This window comes from Pteropus vampyrus, unplaced genomic scaffold (assembly GCF_000151845.1).
Source record: "Pteropus vampyrus isolate Shadow unplaced genomic scaffold, Pvam_2.0 Scaffold23, whole genome shotgun sequence".
Classification (NCBI taxonomy): Eukaryota; Metazoa; Chordata; class Mammalia; order Chiroptera; family Pteropodidae; genus Pteropus; species Pteropus vampyrus.
This window is the reverse complement of record NW_011888804.1, coordinates 11,770,914-11,781,659: the sequence shown is the minus strand read 5'-3', so window position 1 is coordinate 11,781,659 and position 10,746 is coordinate 11,770,914. Positions and strand designations below refer to the sequence as shown.

General features: G+C 57.2%; 2 protein-coding genes across 2 annotated transcripts in view; one reads left to right on the top strand and one right to left on the bottom strand.

Moving 5' to 3' along the window:
* The window catches only part of RSPH14 (radial spoke head 14 homolog), an 81,927-nt gene that overhangs the window by 9,828 nt on the left and 61,353 nt on the right, over positions 1–10,746 (bottom strand). The gene's annotated exons all lie outside the window — the stretch shown is intronic.
* The window catches only part of GNAZ (G protein subunit alpha z), a 56,385-nt gene continuing 45,639 nt past the window's right edge, over positions 1–10,746 (top strand). Inside the window, exon 1 of the mRNA XM_011356024.2 lies at positions 1–16. The gene's annotated coding sequence lies outside the window, so the exon portion shown is untranslated. The remainder of the gene's footprint in view (positions 17–10,746) is intronic.

Here is a 10,746-nt window from a genome sequence, read left to right as displayed (position 1 = left end):
GTGGGGCGGCCCGGAGGTGAGTGAGCGCACCCGCGGCCGGGGCGTGCGGCTGAGCCTCAGGGGGCCGGGGGCGCGGCTGGGGCGTCTACCCAACCCCCACTCGGAGCCCCGCCCGGGTCTTTGTGCAGGGGATCCGCCGGGGCTGGGGGCGCCCGGGTGCAGTGACTGGGATGCCGGGCCGGGATGGGGGGCGGCGAGGGCGGGGATGCCCGCGAGGTGGGCAGGGGGCGGCTGCGGGCCCAGCAGGTGCTGGGGACGGGGCGCCGCTGGGCCTATGAGCTGGTGGGAGGGGGTGGCTGCGGGCCCGGGAGAGTGGGCAGCGGTCGCTGGGGATGCCGTGCGGAAGGCCCCCCAGAGCAGCCGCTGGTGCGGAGCCGGGGCCGGGCGACCTGCTAGATCAGCGCTGAGGCGGGGTCTCCCTCCCGGGAAAGCGGGGAGGAGGCGACCGGGGCGGCGGGAGCGCCGACGCGTGGCCTTGGCTGAAACGGAGGAGAGGGCCCCGGAGGCCTGGGCCCGAGGACAGACGGCTCGCAGTTTTCGGTCATCGCTCTTGCAGCGAGCAGGTTCCTCGGAGGCATTTAGAGCAAGAGATGAATATCGACCCACTGCGATTGTGATATGTTCCTGGCTCAATATTTTTTACCTTAAAAGGCGGTGGGGGTGTATGGGGGGAGGGGTGTGAGGGCCTCGGGGCCGGGGCTCGGGATCCTGTGGGAGATCCGAGGGGGCTGTGCTTTCAGGGCGGTGCTGAGCCTCTCTGGGTGATGATGGCAGGTATCCACCTAGGCAGAGAAGTGGGGTTCTCTGTCACAAGGATGGGAAGGCAGTGCGAGACCGGGGTGCCTTGGAGTCCGTGTCTCCGAATGGAGGGACCCGCCTGCTAGGCGAAGTCTGATGGGCATAGGGAGGCAGCCCAGCCCTTGACTGGCTTTTTTCTGCCCAAGTGATTTCCCTGCCCTGGGGACCCAGTCCCGCTGCCTTGGCTCTGTCTAGAAGTGGCTCCTTGGCCAGATTCGATTAAGCAAATATTTACTGAGGGTTTGCTCCCCCAGGGCCTGGTGCTGGGGTGGGAGTGGACTGGGCCTGCCCTCCAGTGACTGACTCACCGCCCCACAGGGGAGCAATGCCTCCGCTCAGATAACCCAACTCTGAGTGTGGGTGCTGGGTCTTGGGAGGGACCTCAGAGAGGTGGCCCGGGCTGGGGTCAGTTGGGCCTGTGAGCAAAGTGATATTTGAACTGGAGCTTGAAGGACACAGGCACAGTCGGGGTAGGCATTGTGAGCAGAGGAGAGAAAATGAACCAAGGCACAGAGAGGGCACTCGACAGTAGGGTCTAGCAAAAGCACAGGGTGTGTTTGGGAAAGCATAAGGAGGTGTGGCAAGAAAGGTGGGTGGGGGCTGCCTGGAGGCTGAGGGAGTTGTGAGAAACAGAACCACCTGATTGCTTGTTAGGTGTGGCTGATTCATTGGAGGCCACAGTCCCCTCATCTGTAAAAGGGAGCAGTTGTGTGACCCAGAAGCTGAGGTAGGCCTGGGGAAGAGCTTGAAAGGCCTCTGAGGGCTCCTTGCAGCTTAGGATTGCCCTTCCAGGCACGTCGTCCTTTGGGCAAGGCCAGGGGACTGGATAACCAACCACACAGATGATGTTTAGCTGCTGACTGTCCCTTTGGGGCATGGATGTCAGGGTGCAGTAACCGTGGAGGCCTGGGAGGCTCCATGCAGGAGCTGATGGTGAGGGAGGGCCTGGCCACACTCATGCTTGGATGAAGTGATGTGCCTTCAGCATTCCTCGGGTGCTGGGGACAAGAAGACACTGGTATTTGGTTTACAACTCTTCTAGTATGTTCCTCTAACAGACGTTGGTTTTCTGAGATAGGAGGTGAACAAGATAAAGCCCCTCTGTTTTGGAAAGCCATGTCACTTTCTGTCCTAGATCTGCTTGCTCGCTGGCTCTTGCTCGCTCCCAGGGATGTTTTGCTCTCCCTCTGAAGGAGCTGTTGTTACTCATCTGTGTTTCTTGCCCCTCCTGGTCCCACCCCTAAACACACCCACTTTCAGCTTTTGGGTGAGGCCCAGGTTGCTGCCGCAAGGGCAGGCAGCCTGCCTACCCTCGTAGGGGGTGCTTCACTTTGTGCCTGTTGCCCACTCCATTCCCGGGGCCTGCCATGAGACTTTAGATTTGGGACACAGAGACTAAATTCCTCCCTCTGCCTCAGCTTCTCAGCTCTTCTGTTTCCTGGAGTCCCAGAGGGAAAAGTGCCTTGGTCTGGGTCTCAAGTGCTTCTAGGGTGATTTCAGGAACACTGGGTAACCAGGTGAACTTGGCAAGGCTGCTCAGGGCCCCTGCAGAGAGGGCGGTGAGATGGAGTGCCGAATGGCAGGGAAGGCTGGCCTCAGATACAGGGCGTGGCCTCAGTGGCCTCATCCAAGCCACGTGGTTATCTCAAGTATACATGCGATGACAGTGTGCTGTGCCTTCCTCCCATGGACATGAGGATGAGGCAGCCCTGTACTGCCCCATGCTGTCCCTCAGAAGACCTAAAACTCTATGTAGCTGTAGGGCATTCTCACAGCTGCTGACCATGGTGGGGCTCATAGGAACTCTGAGGGAGGCAGATTAGCACACTTCCCTCCTGCAGCCCCCAGGAAGGAGACCTGGGATGAGTGGGCCCCCAGAGGAAGGCCTGCAAGTGCCATGGTTGGCAGGAAAGAGGGTGAAGGGAAACAGGCATTGGGGCAGACGCCATATCAGCCCCGGGCAGGAGCTCAGAGTGGTGGCCCGACACAGCTTTTGCAGACTGGGGAGGGCATGGGAGGAGGGCCCAGGCTCCCCACAGGGCGGGGAGAGGAGAGGGCAGGCTCCAGGTGAGCTGTCAGAAGACCTGGGTCAGGGCCAGCCACGCTGCCCCCTGGCCCAGACTTATCCTCTCTGAGCCACTTTGTCCTCATGCATAAACAGAGCCAAAAGTCCCCACACAGGTCCTCCCCTCGAATTTGGCCCTTCCACATGTCCATGCTGGCAGGGAAGGCACTTCACAGGAATGAAATGACAGACTAATTCACTGGAGCACATAGCAGGAGACGTCAGCCCTCCATACGGAGCCCAGGGAAACGGAACCTTACACACTTTGTTCATTCAGTCGTTCCTTCAGCTAATATTTACCAGCACCTGCTGAGTGCTAGGCGCTGTGCCAGGCACAGGGATACGGCGGGGAGCAGGACAGACACAGCGTCCACTCTCGTGGCACTTGCATTAGATGTGGGGAGGCCGACATGACACTTGTGTAACTGAACGCCAGGTAGGATAGGTTCCGGGAAGAGACCTAAAGCAGAAGGGGGATAGACATCGCTGGTGGAGGGACCGTTGACACAGTGCCATAGAAAAGCAATGGGCAAGTCCTGTGACTGACAGAAGGAGCACCAGGAGAGGAGATGGCAGAAGTAAAGGCACTGAAGCTGACACAGTTCAGCTGCTGAAGGCCCCACCAGAAGGTCAGGTGGCTGGAGCCCAGTAGAGGGCTGAGCAGGTCGGGTAGGACACCGCAGGCTCCAGTAAAGCATGAAGCCCTGGGCAGGTTTGGAAAAGAGGAGAAATTTGAGCTAATTACACTTTTTAAAGACTTATTTGGCTGTTGGGAACAGGGTGGGGGTGGGGGAGCCAGACCGAAAGGCCATTAGAAGCTATTGGGGTATGTGAATTGAGGAGGGAGCTGACCCAAAGGGGTGGGAGCAATAGAGGTAGTGAGAAGTGGTTGGATGGGGGTTATTTTAAAGAGGACCTGCTGCTGGAGAAGAGGCAAGGACAGCTCTGGAAGGCTGGAGTTGGCACTAACTGAGAAGGAAAATGTGGACTCATTCCTCAGAGGCGAGGAGTTGGGAGTTGGGTTAGACTCTGGCAGACATGGGTGCGTGTGATGGTCAAAGAGGAGAGCCAGGCTGGAGACAGAAACCTGGAGTCCTTGGCGTGTGGGAAGCCAGAGACCGGCCGAGGTCACTTGGGGATCGAGGGTAGGTGGGACCAGAGGAGGCTGCGCCAGGCCTCAGGGCCTCCACCTTTCAGAGCGTGAGCGGAGAAGGTCATCCAGAAGAGGAGGACTGACGAGCGAGCAAGTGAGGCGGGAGCACAATCCAGATGGCCACACGAAGGGTATTCCCAGACGGTGCGGCGGGAATGCGGTTCGTGGGGACAAGTAATGAGGGCAGGACGAGCTACATAATTTGTGAGGCCCTTCTTAAAAGTGATTAAGCATTTCAAGACAGTGAAGCAGAGCATTATACCAGGTGCAAGGCCCTGTGTGACTGCCTGTGTGCATTCCCATGAAGCTGGATGGCGGTGGCTGCAAGGACAGTGCCACCAGCCCACCACCCCCTCTCCCTTTCACTTGGCTCCCTTAGGCAGGTAGGCTGTGTTTGGTGCTTAGAGCCACTGGAGTCATTCAGAGCCGACCTTCAAGCCTTGAGCTGGCCTCCTCTTCTCTTGACCCCCAGTGGCCTTGGGAAGGAGGCTCAGCTTGAGGGTTGAAGGCCATCTGGTCCTGTTGTCAGGACCTGGGCAAGTGCAGCGGGCAGCTTCATACAGTAATGGCTTCCTCGAGTTCATCTCTTTTCCAAAAGAACCTGCTACATCACAGAGTTTTGAGTTATTTGCTTCTAAATTAAGGTATAACTCTCTTTTAGAGACGTCCCTGGAGAATCCATCAAAAAGTGCTAAGAAGTGAGACTGTTAAAAACCACGGTGTGGGGAGGGGCATTACAGTGTCAGGCCCAGCGTTCCTTCGAGCAGCCTCTAACCTGAAACACGTCTGTCCCCGAGGGCTTGTTCTGGCTGTGTGGACAGTGGTCAGAGCAGACCTTTCAGGAAGAAATCCTGCCCAACTGACCAGCCCCATCCCCAACCCTGGGATGGAGAGCTGTCCCAACAGGGTTCCCTGGGTGGGGTGGGGGGCTGACCCCCTCAGAGAGGCCTGCCTCTGTGAGTCACGGAGGTCAAGGTCATGGTGCTGGAGTGGAGGAGAGTAGACTCGATGTGTACATTTTCCCCAGAGCCCAGATCTAGGTGATCACAAGGACAGCAGCAGAATCTGCTCTGGATTATAGTGGGCAAGTGCCTGGGGCCTGGGGGCAGAAGCACACTTTATCCTCCCACAACCAGCTCTGCCAAGAAAGGGCCTATTTTTACCTCACTTTTCTCCTCACAATTGAGACAGACCTGGGGAGATGGTGGCTTTCCCAAGTGGGTTACTGACTGGGACCTAGGGAGGGTGTCCAGAATCCTAAGAGCTTGCTTTCCAGCAACCTAGGGTGGCCCACCTTCCTGCAGATGGCCTGCCTCCACTGGCCTGGTGATCACCAGGAAGGGTGGCCCGGGAGGGCTTCTGGGCCTGCTGTGCCAGAGGCCAGCATGATGGCTGGTGCCAGCTCTTAGGGCCTGGCCTCTGTTTTGGCAGGGCTGGTGGGCTGCAGTAAGCCCTCCTCCTTTTCCCTGGAGGGGCTTGCCTGGTTCTCACCAGTGGTTCTTCAGACAGGGTTCACACACATCCTCGAGTGTCCAGGAGAAGAGTCTCCAGACCCTCTACGTAGAACGGCACCATGTCCCCGAACACACATCCTACACTCCTTCCTGCCTCTTTTTCCCCTTAGCACTCATCACAGTATAACCTACTACCTGTCTTAACTATTTGAATTGGTTTACCATCTCTCTCTCATGGGTTTGAACATAAGCTCTGTGAGGTCAAAACCTTTGTCTGTTGTTCACTGCAGAGAATCTGGTCCCCAGAGCCCAGCCCAGCCCACATCAGGAACTCAGGAAATGGCTGTTGAAGGAGGGATGGATATTGGCAAGTAGACAGGCCTAACATGCCTGTTAAGCCACCTTCATGTGGCCGCCTGGGCTTCCTGGTAGCCATAGCCCTCACATTGGAGAACTGCTGCTCCAGCTCAACCCGCTGCTCCCGAAAGGCTGTGCCTTTGGGTCCCAAGAGATGTGTCTTGGGCCTTAAGTTTGACCAATGAACACAAACCACCCACAGTGGACACCAGGCCTGACTGTGGTTCACTTTCAAGCCAGAGACAAGTGGGCTGCCCAGCTTCACACAATGCCTCTATAGGCCCAGGTCCCCACCACCCAGAATTGAATGCCTCAGGCTGACACTTGGCCCCTCAGTGATTTGGTGAGGCCTGAGGCCTTGGTCCAACTCAGGGGATCCACATAGTCATGATATATAGAGCCATGTCCACGAGAAACCATCCTAAGAAGGCGAGACAAGATTCTGGTGGTAGGAAAGGAACACGGTGCCCACAGTGACCACGTGATGGCAGGGCGGCCTTTCCAGGTAGCCCCTGTGCCCACAGTTAGCTCAGCAGGGCAGTTCGATGCCAGGGGAAGAGCACTGGACAGGAATTTTGGAAACCTGGGTTCTAGTCCAAGCCCTGCCTATGGTGCTGATGCTGGTGACCTGTCTTCAGTCTCTGGGCCTCGGTATCCTCCCCTTAAATTGGGCTGGGTCAAGGGTGCAGGTGGTTTTCATTTCTTATACCAACTCTGCAGTGGCTGCCCACAGCACAGTGTTGAGAAGCGTTCTGAGGCTGTTCTGTAGCTCAGAAGGAAAGTGGTCATGGTTGATGAGTGATGTCTGCAGTAGGTGCAGGAGGCAGGATTTAGATGTGCTTGCCAGGGACTGGCCGACCCACCCACCACGCCCTCACTCTTCCCTAGCAGCTTCGGCTCATCCATCGTCTCTTTACATGCCCCCTTTTTCCAGACATTAACCCTGATACTCGGATTAGATGAGGACTTGCCTCCCTCTTCACTGCTTCCCCAGCAGCATCCTAGGTCTAACGGGCGACTCGGGTCATTGTTAAATGTCACTTCTTGTGGCAGCCTCTCTCTGTACCCTCAATGAATGAATGAGCTCCGCTCTGGCACAGAGAAGCCTGCCTAGAATTAGGAGACCAAGTGACCACAGAAACATACTAAACCGCGTGGTTCTGGCTTTGAGTGTTGTAGGATTGGGGACAGCACCAGAGGATAAGGAGAGTGACCAGGGAGGCTGTGGGCAGGGCAGAGTGGCATGGAGGTAGCCAGGCCAGGGAAGGAGCAGTCTCCACATGAGGATCCTTTCTCTGAGGCCACCACCTCCATGCTGACTGAGGACCTGGCCTGTGTGCCTCCCCGCCCAGCCCTGCTTGTCCTCTGTGACCCCAGATGCCCCACCTGTCCCCTCTTGCTTCCTGTGGCCCCATGGAGTGACCACCAGGACCCCGGCCATTCTGCCAGGCAGCTGCCATCGGCGCACATGGATTCAGTAGCCCTGTCCCCAAGCTGGGCTTTCCTCCAGCATGGTCGCCCCCCTCACCCGCTCCGTTACCTCTGATATGCTGTGCAAACATATTTCTCAATAAAATGCTGGGGAAAAAAATAATTAGAGTGTTGCCTCCATTATCCAATTTCTGATTAATCAAACTCTTTGTCCTCAGCCAAAATCTATTCATTTCCCTTAAACACTGGGCCAGTGCCAGGCATTGATTTCCTCTATGATAACAGCACACACGCACACACGCACATCCCTAGCCCTGCCCTGCCCTGTAGCAGGGAGGAGGGCACAGGAGCACTTCCAGGGCCACTGTGGTGCCCCCAACCTCCCCCCCTCGCCTCCTCCAGGAAGCCCCATGGCCGTGGTAGGGCTTGTAAACAGGCCTCGGAGTGGGGGTAGGGGCATGCTTTCAGTGGCAGCAACAGAATCCCAACCCTAACGGATAAAGGGACACCCTGGGTTGGGGGCTCACAGGCAGAGCAATATCAAGGTCAGCCCAGGTCAGGTCGGAGGCAGTTACATATCCACCATGTCCATCTGGGAGAAGGCCAAGGGCCTTTCTAGAAGATTTCCCAGAAGTCCCCAGCTGTCCCCTTCCTGCACCGAGTTCGCCCCTCCCTCAGTACAAAGGGCTAGGGTAGATTTATTAGCACCTGCTTCCTGCCAGGTACTTCTGGGCCCATGGGACACATCAGTGACAAACAGAACGACAGTCCCTGCCCTGTGGATCTGGCATTGTATGAGCACGATGGTGGGCAGTCAACGATAAGCGAGTTATGCAGCCTGTTAGGAAGCAGCAGTGCTGGAGGTAAGACATTTCCGGAGTCATAAATCAGAGGGGCAGGGAGGCGACCCCCGGAGGGTCTCTGCGAGCCATTGGAGGGAAGGATAATGGCTCTCTGGACAAAGAGTATTCTGCGTGGCTGGGGCAGGGTGGGGAGCAGCCCGTGCGAAAGCCCTGAGTTGAGAGCTTGCATGTGCTCAAGGGACAGCCAGAGAATGCCAGCGCTGCAGGAGTGGAGAGTAGAGGGAGCGTGACGGGGGTGAGGTGGGGTGGCAGTGGAGTTCAGAGAGACAGGGGCCGGTCACAGAGCCCTGGGCTCTGGAAGGATTTGAACTGTGGCTCCGAGCTGGGATGGTGAAGCTGTGGGAAGGTTTCGAGCACAAGAAGGACTCTCTGCCTTATATTTTTACAAAGTTCCCCTGCAGGGAGCACAGAGTGCAGGGCCTGAGAGGGAGCAAGGAGGCCTGTGAGACCCTGTGGCAGTCCAGATTGGGGGCGCGGCCCTGACCTGAGGCACTGGGCTCTGTTCGAAAGGAAAAAGGAGGGGACAGAGGGCATGCAGTAGATGATGGAGGTACCTCCGGGTCCCCTTTCCTGCTGCCGCACAGTCCTCCATCCTGTCCCCCACCACAGTCCATATCGCCTGCTTACAGATGCACCCCTGCCCTGAGCCCTTGGAGCCCTTTCCTAGAAACGCTTGAGGCCTGCCTTTCCTTCAAAATGGCAAAGTGTGGATTTTATTCACACTCCAAAGCTCCTGTGGGATCAGGCCAAGGCGAAAGGGTAGCTGACTCCACACTTTTGCCTGGTTCCCTTTCTGGCCCTACCCGCTATGTCCCTCTCTCCTGAACTTGCTTCCTTGACCAGTCAGGTGCCCAAGAATCCCTGGCTCAGGCTCTACTTCTTGAGAACCTCATCAAGACAGAGTCAGAGGCTGCTGCAGGCTGGGAGACTCCCAAGGGTGGCTCATCACAGGTGGGGAGACCAGTGCCAGCTATTAAGAGTGACCTGGAGCAGCTTCCAGTGCAGGGGCCCTAGCCTTGGGAGGACCAGTGTTGCCTGACATTGTGCACATTTCTGGGCCCTTCATAAGACCTGGGGGTGGCCCGGCATCTGCACTTCTTTGAGCCACACTGGCCTGGAGACTCAGATTCCACAGCCTGCAAGCCTGCGTAAGTTCAGGAGGCGTGGGAAGCAGACTGTGGGGAGGGGCAAGGAAGAAAAAGGGACCCCATGGGAGGTGGTACTCACCTTCCAGGTGGGAAAGACAAGAAAGAAGCGCTGGGAGGCAGGAGGGGCTCTGGAAAACTTATCTGGTCCCACAGAGCCCTCACCAGAGAGGATCCAGCCAGAGAATAGCCAGGATGAGGGGATGGGATCAGGGAATAACTGTGGCTCCGAGCTGGGATGGTGAAGCTGTGGGAAGGTTTCGAGCACAAGAAGGACTCTCTGCCTTATATTTTTACAAAGTTCCCCTGCAGGGAGCACAGAGTGCAGGGCCTGGGAGGGAGCAAGGAGGCCTGTGAGACCCCGTGGCAGTCCAGATTGGGGGCGCAGCCCTGACCTGAGGCACTGGGCTCTGTTCGAAAGGAAAAAGGAGGGGACAGAGGGCATGCAGTAGATGATGGAGGTACCTCCGGGTCCCCTTTCCTGCTGCCGCACAGTCCTCCATCCTGTCCCCCACCACAGTCCATATCGCCTGCTTACAGATGCACCCCTGCCCTGAGCCCTTGGAGCCCTTTCCTAGAAACGCTTGAGGCCTGCCTTTCCTTCAAAATGGCAAAGTGTGGATTTTATTCACACTCCAAAGCTCCTGTGGGATCAGGCCAAGGCGAAAGGGTAGCTGACTCCACACTTTTGCCTGGTTCCCTTTCTGGCCCTACCCGCTATGTCCCTCTCTCCTGAACTTGCTTCCTTGACCAGTCAGGTGCCCAAGAATCCCTGGCTCAGGCTCTACTTCTTGAGAACCTCATCAAGACAGAGTCAGAGGCTGCTGCAGGCTGGGAGACTCCCAAGGGTGGCTCATCACAGGTGGGGAGACCAGTGCCAGCTATTAAGAGTGACCTGGAGCAGCTTCCAGTGCAGGGGCCCTAGCCTTGGGAGGACCTGTGTTGCCTGACATTGTGCACATTTCTGGGCCCTTCATAAGACCTGGGGGTGGCCCGGCATCTGCACTTCTTTGAGCCACACTGGCCTGGAGACTCAGATTCCACAGCCTGCAAGCCTGTGTAAGTTCAGGAGGCGTGGGAAGCAGACTGTGGGGAGGGGCAAGGAAGAAAAAGGGACCCCATGGGAGGTGGTACTCACCTTCCAGGTGGGAAAGACAAGAAAGAAGCGCTGGGAGGCAGGAGGGGCTCTGGAAAACTTATCTGGTCCCACAGAGCCCTCACCAGAGAGGATCCAGCCAGAGAATAGCCAGGATGAGGGGATGGGATCAGGGAATGCCACGCTCACAGTCAGGGGACAGGAAATTACAGGGCAACAGAGACTCAGAGTGGTTAAATCAGAGTCCTCACCCAGCCCAGGGGCCTGATTGATAGTCAGCAGTTACCTTCATTATAGAAAACGGGAGCCAGGCTCTCCTGAGGCAGGGAACCCTCCACTCGGCTCTTAGTGAAGACCACACCTCCTCCCTGCACAGCAGTGCCT